Source organism: Apis florea, unplaced genomic scaffold, assembly GCF_048593485.1.
Source record: "Apis florea isolate Af1SG1 unplaced genomic scaffold, ASM4859348v1 contig_2272_pilon, whole genome shotgun sequence".
Taxonomy (NCBI): Eukaryota; Metazoa; Arthropoda; class Insecta; order Hymenoptera; family Apidae; genus Apis; species Apis florea.
Window position 1 is genome coordinate 8,166,842 of NW_028256549.1, and position 23,414 is coordinate 8,190,255.

Below are 23,414 nucleotides of genomic sequence, written 5' to 3' on the forward strand. Positions count from 1 at the left end.
TTCTTTAATAATTAATATTCTACTTTATTATGTATTTTCGATTACTTAATATAATAAACAAAAATCTAAATCGAGAGAATAAGACCGAGATACATTAAATTAAGATATAATCAAATATCGATTATTTAAAATCAATTTTCTCGAAAATAAGGCTTCATATAAAAAAACTGTATTTACATTATTAACTTATTTTTTATGTAAAATGTCGACTGTAATTATTAAATATCTTATATATAATTTCAAATATGTTGAGATCATCATTCTAATCAACTTTTTTCATAAACGTTACTGTCGTGCCACTCGATTTAGTTTTCAAGATACTTATAAAAAAAAATTTTTTATTAAACTAATAGTAGATATACAGACAAGTTATTGCTGACAGATAAGTTATTTTGATATTTGTAAAATTTATTATACTCTTTTCTTGAATAATACTTTAATAAGTTTCATTTTGTTTGATTTGTTGATTTATCTCTAAAGATATCCTGATAAATAACTAGCGACATTTCTTGCGAAAACAATTTGCAGAAATATATAAATTTTTCAAATATCGCAATTTGCAGAAATATATAAATTTTTCAATTATCGCAATTTATTCTTTGCAATAATTTGTGAGAATGGTTTCTAAATTTTTTGCTCAATAAATGTCAGAGATGCCTATATTATTCATAGTAAAAAGTACTGCAAGTGAGAATCATAAACTAGTAAAAGGTGACTGGCTCGAAATAAACAAGTTCTGTTTAAAATGTCAATTCATCAAGTTAGATATGAAATATATATATATATTTTTATATATATCTTTTATATATATATATAAAAGAGAGAGAGAAACAGAAACTGGATATTGTAAGAAAAAGATATAATAAATTTAATATTTATTATTAAATATTAATAATTTAATATTTAATATTTATAATATTTTATTTTCTAAATTGGAAATGGAATACACAACTCAATAATTTTCTGCGTATAAATTTAAATGACTTTGAATAGTCTTTGAAATTTGTAAAAAAATTCATTTTAATATTAACAGGAAAATATTTATATATCGCATTAATTGAGATTTATTAACACTAAACCTATCACGCGCGGTCAAATGATCGTTTTTAAAATTTCTTGTATACAAAGTTACTGTATCGTCATATGACTTATTGACTTTTACTATAATGTAGATACAACCCATTTTTCAATATTCACAACTTTCTGTATTGTTTGCTTTACGAAAAAATTTCATAGCATGTCTAGTCTACCATGAACCGTAGTCATTTGACCGTTTGAAAAATTCATGTTATTTACGACGTTCGGAAGATGATCAAGAGTTTTCCGATATTGATAATGATATAGCAGAAAATAATTGTGACTTATTTGATAGCGATTCGGACGAAGAGAATATTTTGAATATACGAAGAGAACAAAAAAGAAAGAGATTCATAGTTAGTTCCGAAAGCGAAAATGAAGAAAATATTGAAACTGCTATAGAACTGTTTGGGAAAAAATATAATTGCGAAAGAACACCGATTTATAATATTTTCAGGATCGACAGGATACGCTAAAAAAAATATCATAAAGGGCGGAGTTGAGTCAGCATTTTTCTTGATTATTGATCATAACATGATTGAACGTGTAAGAAAATATACTGAATTCGAGTTTTGAAAACGAAATGGAAAGTATCAACTGCGAAATTATATGCATTTATTGGACTTCTATATGCACGCGGCGCATATGAGGCTAAAAATATGGATGTATCATATTTATAGAACACGAAATCTGTCATTTTTCTCGAAAACTACGAGCCGAAATGACTTTGCAGAAATCATGAGATTTATTAGGTTTGACAACAAGAATAAACGAAGCCAACGCTTACAAAACGATAAGTTCGCTTTGATCTCTGAAGTTTGATACAAATTTATCGAAAACAGTCAAAACTGTTATAAACCAGGAGGATATCTTGTTATAGATGAACAATTGTTTCCTACAAAAGCACGTTGTAGATTTACTCAATACATACCCAACAAACCGGATAAATTTGGCATAAAATTCTGGTTAGCTTCTGATGTGAGTAGTAAAGTATATAGTGAACGGTTTTCCATATTTAGGAAAAGATGAAGGGAGAGAATCATCGGTTCCCCTTGGGGAGTATGTAGCTTTGAAATTAGCAGAACCATATACCATGGGCCATGGGGAAGAAATATAACAATTGACAATTTTTTTACAAGCACGTCATTAGCGAGTAAACTTCTAGCAAAGAAAACTACGCTTGTTGGAACCATTCGCAGAAATAAAAGAGAGCTACCAAAATTAGGCGAGACAGGTAAAAGATAGTATGCCACGCTTTTTAACAATATTATACAAAGCGAATGATTTTATTCTTTCAATTTATAAAGCTAAACCCAATAAAAAAGTATTGATTCTTAGTTCAATGCATTCATCTGTTAAAATTGAAAAAAGTGACACCCGTTTGCCAGAGACAATTAGATTTTACAATAGCACAAAATTCGGTGTAGATGTAACCGATCACACACCAGAAAAATATTTTGTTTAATATCCAATTAGCTAAAATCTCTTTCTATATTAAAATACAAATCTTTTTTTGCAGCAGTCATTTGATAGGAATCATGGATAGGAATAGGTATACATGAAATGTCGGTAGATTTAGTGTTAAAATTTTAATATATAAATATATATTAGTTGATATATGTTAAGTTTTGTGATGTGATTATTAGACAGCTCTTGGAATTTATTAGTTTGCAGATTTGTCTTAAAATATTTAAAAAATTGGAAGCTTTGCTAATTTACATCAATATGTCATTATAAGAGTATTGCCCAAAAAATCGTGGGTCCTTGTAATTCCAAATACTCGAATTGATTTTTGATTTTTTGCAAATTCGAAGAAGGGGAAAAACTTGATAGTTTCTAATTGAACGTAGTCATTAGAACATATAAGTATAATATATGTTCCAGATAAAAGTTAAAATTAATAGATTTTTTTAGACATTTTAGACATGCCTTAGAAACATTTAATATAGAGAAACATCCATTCCACATAGTTAGCATAACTAAAATCTTGCCACTAGTAATACTTTATTAAATAAACTTTTTTAGTAAATTTTTTTTCGTTATTTTTTTCAAATAGCATTTCGAGTTAGTTATTAGAAAAATCTTTGTTAGCATTCCATATGCTAAATCAACTCCGAAAAATTTATGGGATCAACCACAATGGCATTAATGATATAAAAAATTTAAAAATTAAATGAAACTTAAATATATTTTAAAAAATTTTAATATTATTTTTTTATAAAATGAAATAAAATTATGTAAATAAAATAAAATGCAAAAAATATCGCAAATTAATTATTAATATATTTTACAAAATGTTCTGCAATGATATCAATGTTGCCGATGTTTAAATTTAAACTTATTTTAACTTTTGCCAATAAATAATTTCTCAAATATTCAAGTATATTATTTTATATTATTGTAATTGTATTGAATTCAAAGTATTTTATTTTTTACAAGTCAAAATTATTATTTATTTATATAACTTGAATTTTTCAATAATTACATTATAATTCGTCAATAATTGATTATGCAAAATAATTGTATTAATCATTTTCAATTCTCTTTTTTATCTTCTACTATCAATAAAAATAATATTATATATTAAAAATCTAATAAAATCTTGTCTAACAAGATCTTTTTATAAAAGTTAATTATTTTATTATAACGATCACTAATCTTAAATCTTAATAAATCTTAATTAATACTACTTTTTTTTTTAATTGATCAATTAAAAAATGGCAAAAATATATTTCAGGTAGAGTTAAGATGGTAATAAGAGATTATACGTATTCTGCTATTTCTGATTATATATAATCCAGTCTAAAACAATTTTCATGCTCTTTTAGATGTAAATTAATAGTTTCCTGTATAATTTATATATACTATTATAATCAATAGAAACTCAATAAAATCATAGGAACTATCCTCTTATTGTCTTGTCTTGTCTATCTTGTCTAAGTTTCAAAGTCATAACTAATTGTTATTTGATTTTTTTTTCCCGGATTTGAATCTATTCAAAAATTCCAATTGTGAAAAATTTATGAATTATAAATTTAATTGAAACTTTGAATACTCATAAATTTTATCTTATATTCTCAAAACAATATACAAAATACTTTATTATAAAATAGATATTCATGATTAAATTTTAATATATTTTTAATTTATATTCTCTATCATATACCTATCATAAAACACTTTTCATACTATGCTGATATTTGTAACTTTTTAAATATAGCATTATATCATGCTTCATTTCTAAATATTTATCAAATTATATATGATTATATATACTTTTATATTTATTTAGTTTTTTGAATATTTATTTATTATTTGTATATATTATTTTGAATAAAAGAAGATGAAATGCTTAATCTTGCATTGTATTGAAAAAAAACGAAAAAATTTATTTTGAATAGAAATGAATTATCTTGACAATTAGATTTAAATTTAAAAAAAATAATTATAGAGAAGTACGATTTTCCAAAAGAAAATTTGAAATGTCAAAATGATACAATAAAAAAAACTTAGAACATTCATTTAAAATTATTTAAAATTGCAAAATAAAGAAGAAGCTATTAATTTATATAAAATAGTTATAATACAGATAATTAAAAATATAAAAAATATTAATATTCAAAAAAATCAGATAAATCATAGATAAAAATAAGAAAATTTTTTTATGAATGATAGTCACAAATACATAAATAATCTTTTTTCTCTGGCGCAATTTACGTGGATTAAACATTATTATCTAATTATTTTATTATTATTTAATTTGATTTTATGATAATAATTTTAAGAAAAAAGAAATATTTATTAAAAATAAAATATATTTCCATTTTTTCCTATTTTATTCCATGCCAAAAAATGTTTTATTTTATTTTCTACACATACACATGAGAAATATATATTTTATATTTTAAAAAAATTTAAATATTACATTTAAGCTTAAAATAAATTGTTAATTAAATCGCCAAAATACAATGCTATATTTATTATAGTGGTTTTTTTAATACACAAATTAAAAAAATAATTGTTACACATATCGAAACTTCTATATAATATATTTTTACGCTCTGATATATATAAGAAAAAATGGAAACATAATTAATCACAAAATATTTTAACGATTTAGGTTCATACCACATGATATCTTTTTATCTTTCGCCTTTTTGAGGCTGATAATTATTAATCATTATAGCTGATTAAATTTAAATATATTTTTAAATGTAAAACTAAGTTGTAAAAGAAATTTATGTGAAAAATATAATATTCTAATTATTTTTTTATGGACTTTGATTATACAGTGAATATCGAAAATTTGTTTACAATTTATGATTTTTGGTTAAGTTATAATCGAAATCTTAATTACTATATCTTAAATCTTATCTAAACTTAATGTAATTTTAATAATAATTTTATCTTAATTTTTAATCTAATGCATATAAAAAAATATATATTTTTTCACATATAACTTGAAAACTAAAGCTGAATACTTTATATGTAGAAAAAAATTATTAATAAAATTATAAATGAACATTGACAATATATTTCAATATATTTTATAATGAATTTATTAAAAAATCAAAGTAACACTTCTATCTTTGTTTTTTTTAATATTAGTAAATCCAATAACTAGTAAAAAATGTATATATACTTTTGCATATAATTTGAAAATTGAAACCGAATTTCTTATATATGTATAGGAAAAAAATTACTTAATAATAACTTTGATAATATATTTCAAATTTTTTGAATTCATTAAACTATGAAATTAATACTTTTATTTTTACTTTTTTCAACTTTATTCAATAATTTTAAAAGTCGAAGATTAACAACAAACATTAAAACAATTATATTCCTTTAAATTATTGAAAATCCGTAAGGAATCTTTTTTCGTGCCTTAAGCAATCGTAAAAATTTAATTATAAGATAATCGAGAATGTTCACCTTTGTCAAGGAGCATTGACCCAAAGTTATACTTTTTCCCATGGCCGCTTACAGCCAGAACTAGTTGGTGCATCATAGGTTGAGTGCGCAGAGAAGTTAGAAGGTTCTTTTGTAACGGTTAAACATCCGTATATAGTGTGTCTCAGCAAGAGTAACAAGGAAAATCTATATAAAATTGTATAAAGAATGAAATTGTATATCATATTCATTTCCATAATTAATTTAAAAAATACTGCCATCAATTGGTAATTGTTTTTTGTCACATTATTATTAAAGTGTTCATCAAAATAATCACGCAAAATATGTACGGTCCAGTGAATTATCAAGTTTACTGTGTATTTTCTAATTTTATTTTTGTTTTTGAGATTATACTACAGTGATAATAATCAATAGGTAAGTACACTAAAATATTTATCTCTTTATTTCTTTTTTTTCTTAATTAAATTTATCTTTATTTTTAATTGAATTAAAGATACTTAAATTTTTAAATCTGATAAATCAAAATACATAACATCTTCAATTTTATTTATATCTTTGTACAAGAAAATTTAAATGAGATCGAAAATATAATAATGTAATAATATACATAAATTAATGTAAATTAATGTATATTAATTTAGTAAAATTCATTCAATTAATCAATTCATATAAAATATAATTCCAAATAATCATTAAAATTTAGTTTATTAATTTCCTAATAAGATAAGGGAAAATAGATTTTATAATAAATGAAAATAAATATTTTTATTTATTTTGAATAATAAAATTTTGCAAATAAATTTGACTTCGAAATTTATAGTAATTATATACGTAAAGAAATAGGAAATAACATATATTTTAATACTATATTATATTTTATATAATTATTATATAAATATTATATAAATACTATTTTGATTCATTGAAATATAAAAAAATATTTCGAATATATTTCGAATAATTACAGTTTTTAAATTTAAAATTTAACATGATATATAATGTACTGAAGCCATATTATATATATATTAAAACGCAAATTTTACATACACGAAATAAATATATAATTTTTAATTTTTATTTTAAAATCTCTTATTTATAATTTATTTTTTAATTCTAAATCCAAACATAAATAATAAACAAAATTTCTTCATGATTTAAATATTAAGAAATAGTATTTTGAAATAATATTTACTTACAAAAATATTTCAATTTCTATTATTTTTGTGAATATGAAATTATATCAAATTTTCTCTAGCCTTGATTTTATTTTATTGATTTAATAAATTTGATTATTTGTAATTTATATTATTTCATCTTCTATATTGAGAAAATGAATTAACACACATGGTATTAACACAACATTCTTTGCTCAGAATAATTTCTCAAATATTAGCAAAATTTGTCGATTTCAATATAAAAACGTCATAATACTATTTTACGTTTGTATTATGTATTAAATAATATTATATATTAAATAAATAAAATATTTTCACGTATTATTGACTATTAATATTATATTATAGGATTAGAGTATCGATTCTAGAAGCAAAAAAAGTTCATACATAAAAGTGTCGATTGAGACATTTATTAAATTATAATCAATTGAAATTTACGATGAAATTAGACGAAGCAAAACAAAGCAAATAGAAAATGAAACTGTTCTATTTTCATCGTCATGCTGTCTCATTCTCTTTCTATTTATTTTAATTTAACGCAAATTTCGATTGCTTAAATGATTAAATTGCTATAAATTGCTATAAATTGGTATAAATTGCTATAAATAAGCTTCAACTGACATTTATATAATAACTTTTTCTGTATCTGTTTTTAAAATAGATTTTCTAAATCTCATGAATATATTGATATTCTGTATAATATATATTTTAGTTTATCATCTAGTTTATATGTATGTATTTTAGTTTATCAAGATCAAATAATTTATGAATAAATAATATTATATATGAATCAGCATTATAGCACATAATCATATCATGTGATTATAACAATATATACAAAAATAATTATAACAAAAATCAAGAAAAATATAAAAATAAATTATAAAAATAATTTATCGCATAAAAATAAATAAATTTTTTAAATTAATGATACAGAAGAAATTTTTGACTTCAAAAATTTATAAAATGGGGATTGCATATTTATTAAAATAAAGATTTCTGTGAAGTTTTTTTTTGATTCACTTGATATATAAATCAATAATTATTAATTCACACATACTACTTTTTGTTTCATAATTCTTTACTATTCTCAAAAATATACAAGTTAAAAAATAAATTGAGATTGATGATACTTATAAAAAATTATTATCTAAATTATTATTTTATTATTATTATTATTAAGTTTTTTATTTTATTTTATAAAAAGTATTTAATAAAACTTTAAATAACATGTACATAACATTCTTTTCTTTTAATTTATAAATGTATAAATTGATTAAAAAAACTTAGAACACCCTATATATTATTTTTATCACTCAAATGATTATATGCGCGGAACTGGTCTTGCTTATACTGGTCTTGTTTTACACGTTATCGATATATATATAACTCTCTTGAACCTTGCTTTCATTCTGGATTTTATATGTTTCATTTTATTTTTTATTTATATGTTTTTTTTAGAAAAATTTATACTTTTTTATGTTATTTGTTGATTTTTATGAATATGTCAAAAACCAAAGGTGAAATAAAATTTATTGGTCTTGATCTTTATGTAAATAATTATTAAGTGTATATAATTCGAAATATATAAGTATATAAATATAAATATAAAAGTAATATAAATATATAAAAAGTAAAAAATATAAATGAAATTAACCATATTATTGTTTAGAGAGTTATATAATTTTTTATAATATTCAATTAATAAATTATGATATAATATATATAAAATAATATTTTGTGTTACCTACCTATAAATTACTAATTTTCCATTAATATTAATAGTATTATTAACTTCTTTATTAATTTACAAGAGATAATTACAATAATATTCTACTATTCAAGTAATAAAAAAAAATCAACTAAATGCAACAATATATAAAATTCATTAATATTTATATTTATATTTATATTTACATTTTATTTTTCAATTAAATATTATTTTATTATGATAATATAAATAAATATAGAATATTAAATAAATATTTACAATTACGTAAATGATTTTGATTTAATATGTATACTGTACTTTTGATTGCCTATATGTGGAAGCTCACTGCGAATTATTTCGTATTTATTTTGTACCTAAGAATATACTGTTCGTCATGCTATTCTTATAGCAAAACAAAAGAATATGTTAGACATTGGTAAAAGATTTATATGTATTGACATTAATTTTTTGTCAATATATGAGAATAAGAAACTATTATGAAAATATTATTATATGAAAAATTATTACGAAGATATTATTATATGAGAAATTATTATGAATTTTTTAGTGTAAAAATAAAATTTTTAGTGTAAAATTTAGTATACATACATAAAAGAAAAAAAAAAGAAAGAACTAAAGGCATTAAAATGTTGAATATTAATTAAAATTTATTTCAAAAAAATAATTTAAATAACTTGGTATTTTTAGTCGAATTCATTGAATTCATATTGCTCAGCGTAAAAAAATAAAATAAATTATTTAATTAAAAAAAATAAATTCTTTGTTTTTAACTTTTTTACATAAACAGTTGATAAATTTCTTAATAAACAATAGTCCTTATTAAAAGAAAGAATTTTTGAAAACTTTTTTCCGTCTCTTATAGTTCATGAGTTTTAAATATATAAAATCATATATATATATATATGATATTAATATATATATATATATATATATATATATATATTAATATATATATTAAATATATAATATAAAATTGAAAAGTAATTGAATTTTCATGGTTCAATTTTATCGTTAAAGTTTAGGCAATAAAAAAAATTATAATTAAAATTATAATATATACCTACATATATCTCCAAAATTTCAAAATATTTTGAATTTACGATCGAAATTATGAGATCTTTCCTTGAATATCCATGATTGAGCAATACAATGTCTTAAAAAAGTTTGAAATTAGAATTTCAAGAATAACATTTCTTTATTACATAATTAATATTAAAGTGTAATTAATATTCTGATATTTATTACTTACTGAATGGATTATATATTATTATTATTCATTTTACATTATTTTTGTGTAAAAATTATATCTTTATGTGTAAAAATATCATTAATTATTTTGCTTCTACATTTTTTACTTTTCTGTCTTCTCTATTTATTGATTTCTCAAAATCAACTCTATTTTCAACAATATGTTTATATTTTCATAATCCTCGTAATATATAGTATAGCAAAAAAAATAATGACATTATAAATATAAAATATTAATATGTTAAAATTGTAAATTTTTTTCTTGAAAGTATTAATAAATTTTTGAAGAATTCAATACAAATCCTAAAACGAAAACAATGATTTTTAATTTAAAAAAGAATTTATTTTCTCAATTTATTATTAGCATTTTTTTCTAAATCCAATAATTAAAATTAAAACTGCAAAATTCCAATCCATATTCAACAAATTATGATAATCAATTAATACGATAAAAAAACATGATTCTTGAGCTCTTTCAAACAATTAAATAATTGATGTAAACATTTTATTAAATTCTTCACAATAGTTTAAATAAATATTTCTTATCAACACGTTATTTTATAAAGAAAAACAAAATCATTTGATATGGATTAGATAGAATGGGAAAAACATTTATTTAGTTAAAATTCTGTGAAAAATTTATTATTATATAGAAAAAAATGAAAAATAAAATCTCTTTAATGAATATTATCTCAATTCTGTTAAAATTTGAATGTTAAACATGAAGTTACGTATTATGAATGTTGGTCAAACCATAGGAAAAAAAAATCTAATTTTAAAAATAGTATTATTTTAGTCATAAATTTGTTTAACGGCAAACCTAAATAATTACAATTGAATAGCTACAGATATAAAATATGATTATATGATCAATAGAGATAAGAAAAAAAACAAAAAAATTCTTGGAAAAAATAAATTTTAAAAAAGTTGAAATTTGACTTTATAATAAGTTTAAAAATAGATAAAGTTTAAAAATTCATAAATGCATATTTAGGAATAGTAGAACTAGAAACTAGAAATTAACTTACTAAAACAGTTACTAAAACTGGAAATTTAACATAAAATTGACTAAAATCTGTCCTTTTCATTATTGCCTAAACAAATGAAAAATATTTTATTCTCTTTTTCTTTTCTATATGTATACTATATGAAATCTATAATTGTTTATCTTTTTTTATATATATAATTTAAGTGATAATATAAAATATAATATAATGATAATATAAAACATACTCCACTATAATTATTATTACAAATAATTATTACATTAGATAATTTTAACATCATTACAATTTTTTAATATTTATTCCATAAAATATTCATTAATTTCAAATTTAATTACTTCATTTGATTTTTATTTTAAATTTAAAAATTCTTTACTCTTACCTATCTTTGATTATTACATTATTTTTAGTTAACTACATCCATATTATTTTTACATCTTTTATCTTTTTATATTTATACATCTATAGCAATTTATTTTTCTGTTATTTATCTAAATAAATCTTAATAATTCGAATCTTTATAACTGGGAAACCTTAAGAATACTATGATGTTTATTCGTTTCTAATCTAATTTTTATCAAAATATAAATTTTTTATAAATCAAACTATTTGCGAATATAAATGAAATTTTTAGTATATTAGTGCTTTTATAACTTGAACTAATTATGTCATTTCATATTATTTCTTTCCTTTCAATTAAATGTTAAAATTATTTTAAATGTCAGAAAAAAAAGTCAACAAATATATGAAATTTTTTCCTTTTATTGAAATTCGAATAATTGAAAAAAAATTCTTTTCTATTTTAATTGGAATTTATTTAAAATATTTTTTATTCTTTTTTATTTTTTAATTCTATGTGAATATTGCCAATTATATCTAAAATATAGATTTTCATAATATTTCATATAATACCTCACGCATATAAGTTGAGGATACATATTATTGAAGGATATAAAAACTATGACTATAAATTAGTGAATTGCATCAAACATTTTTGAAAACAAATATGGTAAAACTATAAATATTAGTAGTTAACTAAAAATTCAAAATATTTATAATTTTATCATATTTTCTCTCCAAAAAAATAATTGATTAATTAATTAATTCAATTCAATATTTTATATTAAATTATTTGTTATTCTATTTAAATCAAGTATTTGAGATAAAAAATTATTTTAAAATAATTTTGTTTGAATGATATATAAAATAAAATTTTATAATAACATTTCATATGTTATTCATAAAATAAAAATTAAAAAATATTTAAAATAATTCATTATTTTATTATATGAAATAAAATATAACCAACTTTGGAATGTGAAATCTCAATTATTCAAAAATGTTAGCTATATTATATTATATTATATTATATTATTATTAATAGTTATCTAAAATTCGAATTATAGAGATTTGATTATATATTAAATAATTTACATTATATCATCATTTTATAATTTTTTCCTCATAAAAAACTATTTATATATAAAAAATCATATTTAATTCAATTATATTAAACTAAAAATTATCTACTTCATAAATTAGCATATTATATTATATATTTATACATTTATAGAAATTTATAGAAATTTATTTAAATATTAAATTCTTTTTGCTTTATGAATTTTACCGTTATAAAATAAACATTCACATATGAATGAAATTTTTTAATAACAAAACATTTGAAAACTTAAATTTATTTTCAATGAAAATAAATAAAGATTATATATCATAATCTTTTGATTTTTATAATATCAATTATACATATTTATTTATAATTTATTTATTTATTTATAAAGTTGGACAAAAGTCTATTCGAATAAACGGATAAAAATTAAAAATAAATTTTATTCATCGCTAAATAAATTTGTGATTATAAGAAAAAATGTCGTATGTTATAATCTATAAGAAAAATCGAGTTTACATATATATATATATAATCGAATTTATGTATATACTATTTAAGTTATAAATATTTTTGAAAATAATAATTGAAAAAAATATTTATACACTAAAAAAATAATATATTTCAATTATATTTATTAATATATATAATATTTAATATATTTATATTTTTAATATATTGATATATATAATATCTAATATTTATTTGATATACATAATATAAAATAATACATATAATATATTAAATGTAACATAAATGTATACATAAAATATATGTATATGAAAAATATTACCAATCATCCAAGATAATTTTTCTCATGATTATTTTTTATTTTATATTTTTATTAATCTGTTTTATAGGTCAACTTATTTTATATAAAGTAAATTATATTCCATATTTTCATTTCATTAAAAATACGTAGTATTTTAAATAAAATTATTATATATATAAGCGATACAAATATGAATGAAAAATATACAATATATATATATATATATATATATATATAAAGAAAAAATATACAATTAAAAAAGAAGAAAAATCATGATTATTTCTTTTAAATATTATTTCTTTATTAATAATATTTTTTTTGTTAACTTTCAATAAATCAAAATCAAAATACATTTTATATTCTTTATTATTAATGAATTAATGAAAATAATATAATATAATGTAATACAAAATCAAGATTAATAATTGATACCATAATAAATAAATTCTTTTCTTTTTTTTTACACAAATTAATAGTTTTTTTTTAAATAAAAATTTTGCAATTTTAAATGATTTTAAATAAATGTTTCATTTTGTTCTATTTCTGAAAATTTCAATACTTTTGAAAAGTTTTTTTTGTGCTAAATACTTTTCTTAATGCTAAATCTAATTTCCACATAATTAAAAATTTATTCATATTATTTATAAAATAATTATGGTATTTGTTTTCTCCTTTTGATTATCAGCACAATTCAAAAAAAATTTTTATATTTTAATTAATGTTAATTTATTTTTCGTAATCTTTTAACTTTTTAATTCTTTTGAAATAAATATTTACAAAAATTATATATTATATCATTATATATCATATATTATATTATTTTCGAATCTGATTTAATATATTGTCAAAATCATCGCAATAATATAAAAATTTTACTTAAAGACTATTATTTCTTGAAAAGTTATTAACAAAAATAATTTATTAATAAGATTAAATTAGATTTGTTCAATAAAAAGTTATTAAACTACTCTAGTCAAATCTAATATAAATCACGAAATAAAAAATTAAATAAATTTTTGTTTAACATTAATTAATATATATCAATTCTAAGTTTAATTTTATTTTATTTCAAAATTAAATAAAAATTCATTTAATCAATTTCGATTTATATTATGTTTAGATTAGTTTTCTTAATCTGACTATGCATCGCCACAATAAAATATTTATCTCTTAAAGTAAAAAATTGTTTTTCATATGCATTTTCAAAATGAAAAAAAAAAATTTATATTTAGATAATTATTTAGATAATAATTGAATATTTGATCCATTGTATAGTATGATTTTTTTTATATTTTCTAATTATTAACACAGCTACAAGATTTTAAATTAAATAAAATTTCAAACTATTGAAAAATCAAATTATTATTCATAATATTTATATTTACATTTTATTTTTCAATTAAATATTATTTTATTATGATATAATATGATATAATATAAATAAATATAGAATATTAAATAAATATTTACAATTACGTAAATGATTTTGATTTAATATGTATACTGCATTGTACTTTTGATTGTCTATATGTAGAAACTCATTGCAAATTATTTTGTATTTATTTTATATCTAAGAATATATTGTTCGTCATACTATTCTTATAACAAAACAAAAGAATATGTTAGACATTGATAAAGGTTTATATGATAATATATTGACATTGAATTTTTTGTCAATATATGAGAATAAGAAATTATTATGAAAATGTTATTATATGAAAAATTATTATGAAGATATTATTATATGAGAAATTATAAATTTTTTAGTATAAAATAAAATTTAATATACATACATAAAACAAAACAAAAAAAAAAAAAAAGAAAGAACTAAAAAGGCATTAAAATATTGAATATTAATTAAAATTTATTTCAAAAAATAATTTAAATAACTTGGTATTTTTAGTCGAATTCATTGAATACATGATCGTTAATTCAGCGTTAAAAAATAAAATAATTTATTTAAGATATTTTAATTTTATATTTTGTTTTATTTGTGGAATATTTTCGAATTATTTTCTTAACTATTTATAACTAGCAATTATTTAAATAAAGAATAAAAGTAAAAGATAAGAGTACAAAAATATAAATAAATGTATATGTAAAAATTACAAAATCTAATGCTTAACGTTATAAATTGTCCAATTTAAAAAAACAGTCAAAATATAAATACAATACAATAGAAAACAGGTTCTTTATTTGTCTATCTTTATATTTGTCAATATTCATCATATTTTCTTGATAAGAAAATATTTCAATATTTGTCCACAAATTCAATGTTTATTGCTAAAAGTTTTTTTATTGAATGATTCTACCACCTTTTTGTCATTTTAATTTAAATTTTAAACAATTTATATTTGAAATTTTATTTACTTAATATTTCAAGATTGAGAATTGATTATACTTTTCTTCGTTAATTTTTATTTAAAAAATTGATATATCTGTTTCTTGAGAACAATTAATGACGAATATAGAAAATCTACATTATTTTTAAACTGTATTATTAAAATTTTAACTTTAAAAATTTATCCACTATTAATTAGAAAATAACAACTCTATAATTAATCAAGAATTACTGTAAAATCGTTTATTTTCGCTTAGATATATAACCAATTTTTAAAAATAATATTAATCTGATTTTGAATAATTAACAAAATGAAAAAAAAAATAGAAAATTAAAAAAAAAGGGAATGAAAAATCTGATCAAAAATAATAGATAATAGTTAGAAGAAATTTATTATAATATTTAAAATTATTAAAAAAAATTGTAAAAAGTATAATTAAAAAAAGCAATAATATAATAAAAAATTTATAAATTTTTTAAATTCATTTTTTTACACGAAATCTTTTAAATAATTATAAAACAGCATAAAAACATGATCATTTTTTTTTTATTTCAAATACAAGTTTTTGTAATTTATTGTAATTATATAAAATGTATGTATGAATAATGTAATTATATATAACATATATTCTGAAACAATCTGAAAGAACTTCTTATTGTATGTATAAAATATTTGTGATTATGTTATAAAATAATTTGTGTGAACAGATGGAACGGAAATGAAGAGAATTTAATATGTTTCATCTTCATTAGAATTTTTTATTTTTAATATAATTATTTAATTTTTTTTTTTTATGAAATAAGTAAAATCATGTAAAGATGTAATAAGTTATTCGAGTTAGATAATTTTGAAAACGATTACTACATGTACATATTCGATTATTTTTCATGATGATAAAATTTTTCAAAGAAATGTTTATAATATAATATAGGAATTTGTTACATTACACATTTCATATAATAGCATGATTATGGAATAATATACAGCATATAAAACAACGAGATAAAATCTTGAATACTTTTTTCATAAATTAGAAAAATTAGTTTATTACATAATATATAAAATAAATTTTGTAGAAATTTTAATTAATCGGAATTATAAAAAAAATAAAAAAGATTTCCGTTTATAACTTTTTCATTTAAATTTCTAATGAAAAGAAAAAGATTTTATAAAAATATTTATATCAGTATTATATATGTATATATATATATTTCAAATTTTATAGATTCAGATAAAAAGATTATAAAAAAAATTTTTTATTACTTTCTTGTGATTTCAATAAATTGCAATTTTTCTAAAAATATTTTTATACATCATGTAGTAATAAATTAATCGTTTTAAGTTCTCAAGAAATTTATATCATTTGGTTCAATTTTAAAAAAGTTTTACTTGATAAACTGGTATATATATATTTTTTATGTTATATCTATTGTATAAAATAAAATAAATTATAACAAGTTGTAAAGTGTAAGTGAATAATAATTTATAATAAATAATAAATAAAAAGTCATAAATTAAAAATAGATTTTTAAATTGTTAAAATAAATTACAATCAAGTGAATATTTATTAAAATTAAAAAATATTTGTAAAATAATATTATTCTATAGAATGTATTTATAATCGTCAATTGTATTTTATAATTATATGAAATTTTATCTTATCTCAAAAAACTTTTCATATTTCATATTTTTAACAAATTATTTATAAATAAATTTAAAAACACAATAAAAAGTTAAAAATAAATATGATGATATGAAAATGAGAAAATCAATTTATTATCTAAATAAATTAATTTTTTTAAATAAGCATAAGTTTTAATTTATATTTTTTAAATAATGAATTTATTTGTTAAACATTATAAATTTATTTTGTTGTATAAATCTTACAAATTTGTTTTTTATACTCAAATTTATTATTAATAACTGTATATAATGTGTATATAATGATTCATCTATTGAAAAGTAAAAGATAAAGTAGAATATTGCAACAAGTTTTTTAAATACATCATAAAAATATAATTATCATTTTATACAAATTTACATTTGAAAAAGAATTCAAAAATAAGTGTCTGAAAAGGTTTAAAGTTTTTTTTAAATTAAAATGCTTTTACTGCAAAATCAACTTATAGAAATGAAGATTTTTCAAGGTAAATTTTAATGTCTTCATGTGGAAAATATTTTTTTCATTTAAATTTTAAGTAACTTTGAAATGGTAGATTATAAATGTAAATTTTAAATGAAAAAATTTCGTGAGCAAACATATATAGTAAATAAGTAAAATAAAATAATTAGAATACAGATAATCAATTTTTTAAAATATAAATTATAATTTACATGCAAGAAATTGGATAAATAATATTAAATAATATTAAAAGTTGATTATAATTTGACATAATATATTTCGTCAAATTTAAAATTTTTTTTCAAATTCGATTGATATTTTAATAATCAAATCGTTCACATCTTTATAAATGATTGTTTTATTTTATAATCATCACTAAATAACTGTTTTCATAGTAGTAATAAAAAAAATTTATTATTTTTTTAAATTTGTAATGTTACCATAAATTTTTATATCTATTCTAATCATTAATTATAATTCCAAATTAATTGAATAAAAATTTAATTGTTAATTGCAATTAATAATCGAAATATTGCTATTAATATAAAAATTAAAAATATTGCAATTGCAACAAGAAGAAAGGCCGAGAATCATATATATATATATATATTTTTTATACATGTATAAAATTTTTATTAATATATAATGATATAAATGATATATAATAAATATATTATCATTTTTTGTGACTATCAACTTTTTAGACAAACAGGTTTCAATCATTAATTTTATACGTGATCTCTAACATTATTCATATATAAAAAACTTAAATAAAAAACATATATAAAAATAAAGTATTTTTATATGCAGTTCAGAATAACATGTGTGATATTTCATCATAACAATTGGATTTGTGTGTAGAATATTCGTGGAATATTATAAGTGATCGTATTTTGCTTGATCAGTTCTATCGAAATGAAAAGTTTTTATATATTTTTCCACAATTATATTTGTATTTTTCATATTCTTTTATTAATTATAATATTTATATAATTTTTTAATAATATCGTCATATATTTTTTTAAATCTCACAAATATATATTATAATGTAAATGTACACAAAATATTAATTAAAAATTTTCAATTAGTAATACTTATCAATAAAGATTTTATTGTTAAATAAATTTAAGATTTGAATACTGTCTATTTTTTTTTATTTTTTTAATTAATTGAATTTTTGAATTGTACAAAAAATATATATAAAAATAAAAAGCTTTTTTTTAATAATTAATATACTACAATGTTCAATGTTCATGACGCAATTTATTCTTCAAGAACAATTTAATTTTTTTCTGTTTTTTCATATATAGGTTATATTAAAAAAAAATATTAAAAAATTTAATTTAAAAATATTTAAGTTAACAACAGATAAACATAGTCAAATTTTATCAACGTTATAAGATTTTTATAGCATTATAATTTTAAAATATTAAATAAATTTATAGTATTTTATTTATTTAAGTGATAATCAAACTAGAGATTTAAACATATGAACCATGACAAATTCCTTATCTAAAAAATTAAAATTTTATGTTCATTGATCAATAAGCGAAATATAATCTCAAAAATAAACATTAGCAAAATATTAGAATTAATTAATGTTAAAAATAGATATTAACAAAGAATATATTAAAGCATTGGATAATTTAAAAAAATTTTTAAATGAGAAAATTATATTAGTTTTAATGAATATTATATGGTAAAAGCTTGCTAAGAATCTGAATAAAAAAAAATTTATATAAGAAAGATATTTCGTCATTTTTTTTTTTCCAATCAAATGATGAGTCTGTATAAAATTTAAAAATTAATTTTTATTTTGCCATTATAGATAAAGTAAAAATTTCTACAGAAAAAAGATTCACTTATCTACTTATAGATATACAATATTAAGATATTTAATTTATATTTATTTTATAAGATAGATTTATTTTAAAAATATTTTGTTGCATGGATTTGGAAATTTTTTTATAAATAAATGTAAATAACATTGTAAAAAAAACTTGAACTATTTAATAAAACATCAAGTTTCAGAAAAAAATTTGCCATCAAAAGAATCTTTAATTATTTTAGATTATGTCATTAATAATAAATTAATATCTTCATTTCCTAATTTTTGTATAATTTTAAAAATTGCTTTTTTATCTTATGTTGTAAAGTTAAAAGAAAGAAATTGTTTAAATTAAAATCGATTAAAAATTATTTTAGATTGCTAAAAAAAATGAACTAGTTTTGCATTATTTGTATAAAAAAAATGGGAATTTAAATTTATTGAAAATAATTAAGAAATTTGTATTATGAAAAACAATAAAAATAAATTTATAATGAAATCAATTTATTTTACTTATATTAAACTAAATGTTAACTATTTTCATTATATATTTATAAAATAAAATATATTAAAAAATCTTAAAAAAATTTCTTTTTAAATCTTTGTTTCACTTTATAGAAATAAAAATTAAAGAATATTTTTTTGATATTATAACAGTTTACTTTTATAATAAAAATACTGCATATCAAATCTTTATAATAATAATATTAAATATTATTTATAATATTATTATTTTTAAATATTATTTTTACAATAATTCAAAAATAGCATTAAATTTATACTGTATATATATATTAACGAACGCAAATTTTAATTTTCTTTTTCCTATCCTTAAGATCATACATATATGTAAAACATTATCGCGAATATTTCTTATATATATCTTTTTATATATCTTATATGTAGTATAATAAGAAAATATAATTTATATTGTTCAACAATCTACATCATACATATTCTTATTTTCAGGAAATAAACCACCACGAAAACTTACATGGGTAACAAGGAACAAAAATAGGCGAATATAGAAAGTAAATATTCGCTGTGGAGAAATTCACTTTGAAAGGATGACAACATTTCTCCTTTTACGTACAGATTAGTCACGTGTTATTTTTTTCGACTGTGTTATTTATTTCGATCATGTTTTGATTTTTACGTAACTTTCATCATACAATAAAAGTAAATGTCCTTGCGCGATAGCTTAGATAAATGGAGCATTGGTATATGAAGCATATGAAGTTGATTGTACACACGTGCCATTACAACATTATGTATCATGTGCACAACGTAAAGTTAGATCATTGCCTCGTACCAGAATTGATGTGGTTTTTGTGATTAGTTATGCTTTCGTCTTTATGCGATATTGATGAAATGTCATTATTAATTTTAATACGATGTTAATAATAATTTATTTATCACTTAATGTATTAATTTTTCTATAAATATATATTTATTATCAGTTTAGATATAGTATTATATATTAATTATATATATATAATAATTGATGTATAGATGAAATTAAAATTTATATTAAATAATAAAATTTTGATAGAAATGTTTTATAAATTTATCTACCATATTTGTATATTTAAATTTTAAAACTTTTTATTTTTACTATTTTATTTTATATTTATTACTTATATTTATTATTTTTTTTATTCGTAAAATATTTTTGACATTTTATATACATTTAATTATATACATTCAATAAGTTTCTTATAATTTAAAATTATTATAATAATATAATTTATTTATTATATTAAATATTTGTATATTTAATTTATATATATAATTATATATATACACATTAATATCTGTATTTTCACTATATTTATGTTTGCTATTGTACTTATTTAATATACAATATATTATTATTATATGATGTTACCATTAGTTATTATTTTTATATAATATTGTGTATATTATTCATATATTATTTGATTATTTATATTAACTATTATTTATAGATTTAATAGATTATATCTATAAAGATAAAGTTTTATTTCTAAAATTTTCGAAGAAAAAAAATGGAAAATTATTTGAAAAATTGTTTAAAAAATGATTTCTGTTCCTATAAATTTATTATAAAATATTGGTTATATCAAGAGATTGAACAAAAAGTACAAGGCGAGAATAATGCCATTTTTAAGAGAAGAATTTAGAAGACCTTCGAAATTATATATTTATTAAAAACACTTCGATGTGGAATTTGAAATATTTTCCAACCAATCTCAACGACAAAAAAAGCAAACATTCGCGAATAAGCGACTCTGTGGGTGCCTCCTCAGTTTAATTTTAGAAATTTTCCTTAAGTTGGGGGGTGTTCACGGTCCACGGTGTTATTGGCCGTTTGTGTATCCCACCGAAAACCTGTCGCAAGATGAGCATGGAAGGGGATACGAGCGTTTTAATAGAATTTTTTTAAAATCAAAACTTTTTTAACCTCAGAACTTCTCCAACCTCTGAACTTTACTTTATCTAAGAATCTCCTGAACTCATGAATTTTGTAACCTCGAGCAAACAGAAGAACCTTGTGAATTCAGTGATAAACATAAACTTTCATTAGCATATGAACTTTGTTCTTGATTGTTTTAGAATGAAACTTTGTAAAAAGCAAACTTTAGAATAAATTAATTTTTTTATATTATACGTCATAGCTCCAGGACCGAGTTGGAGTTAACATTTTGATCTTTTGAGCCAGATTCGAATATTTACCAAAAATTTAAAAAATGTAAAGTGTAAAATTTGTCGTGCTGTTAGTGCAACACAAAAACTCTAAGAACATCACAACACGCTACATAATCAAGTACATAATCATTCTGCTCGAATTCTGCCAGGCAATCTTCAAGGATGCTTGCCTTCTGCCGAACTCTAGAGATCAACGAACTCTGGGACATTTTCACGCAATATACAAGGGACACACTAACTGAGTGACATCGCCTTGATCATTTCAATCTACTTTTCCGTAAGTCCTCTTTATCTAAGACAATATGGATGCGGCATTGAAATATCTCATTAGAGAATACAAATCTATGTTGATTCGCTTCAAATTTTATTTCGAAATATATGATTGAACTTTGGATATCCTCCTCGATTAAATAAAATAATTCTTTAAAAAATTCTTTAATGTGGTTCAAAAGACCATAGAAGAACGGATAGAAAGTATGGAATTGGAAACAGCTCATGCAGAGATGAATTGAATACTACCAAGCCCAATGATAATGATCTGATTGACAATCTGAATTGTACCTGCCGGCGTATTTACAACGTCAAATAATAATATTGATATATATTTTAGAATCAAATTATTAATAATAGAATCATTAATTAAAATTAAGTACGGAGACATATTCGAGCTATCAGTACACAACAATAATGCAATGATAAACATTGAAAAATTCTATTACTTGAAAGAGTTCTTTCAAAGGTATTGCAGCAAGAATTATACAATCTCTCGGCGTTCCTAAAATTATGCATAAACGGCACTTAAAAACAAATTCAAGGACAAAAAATTACTGAAAATTACATAAGAACACTTTGAGACTTATCTATTGAATAAAAAATCGTTTTATTGATTAAGACGGTTACTAAACATCATAAACAACAATCTATTAGCATTGCAAGTCTTAGGATTAGAATCTATAAGCTACTGGAACACTATTATTATTCATATAATAAAACAGTTAAATTAGATGCAATGACAAAGAAAAACGGACATCAAGCATACTGATTGACGTTAAAATTGGATTTAATAAAATTTTCAAACCTAGATATTTAGAAACGATAACTGTAGAAAAA

At 18.9% G+C, this 23,414-nt stretch overlaps 1 protein-coding gene and 1 pseudogene across 3 annotated transcripts in view; one reads left to right on the forward strand and one right to left on the reverse strand.

The window, feature by feature from the left end:
- LOC100865150 (ABC transporter G family member 20) overlaps positions 1-23,414 on the reverse strand; it is a 41,888-nt gene that overhangs the window by 12,690 nt on the left and 5,784 nt on the right. The window contains exon 1 of one of the 3 annotated variants that reach the window (XM_086917887.1): positions 6,013-6,177. The exons of the other annotated variants lie outside the window; for them this stretch is intronic. The gene's annotated coding sequence lies outside the window, so the exon portion shown is untranslated. Of the gene's footprint in view, positions 1-6,012; positions 6,178-23,414 lie in introns of those variants that run through there. 3 annotated transcript variants of the gene reach the window in all.
- Positions 654-3,226, forward strand: LOC105736078 (uncharacterized; annotated as a pseudogene).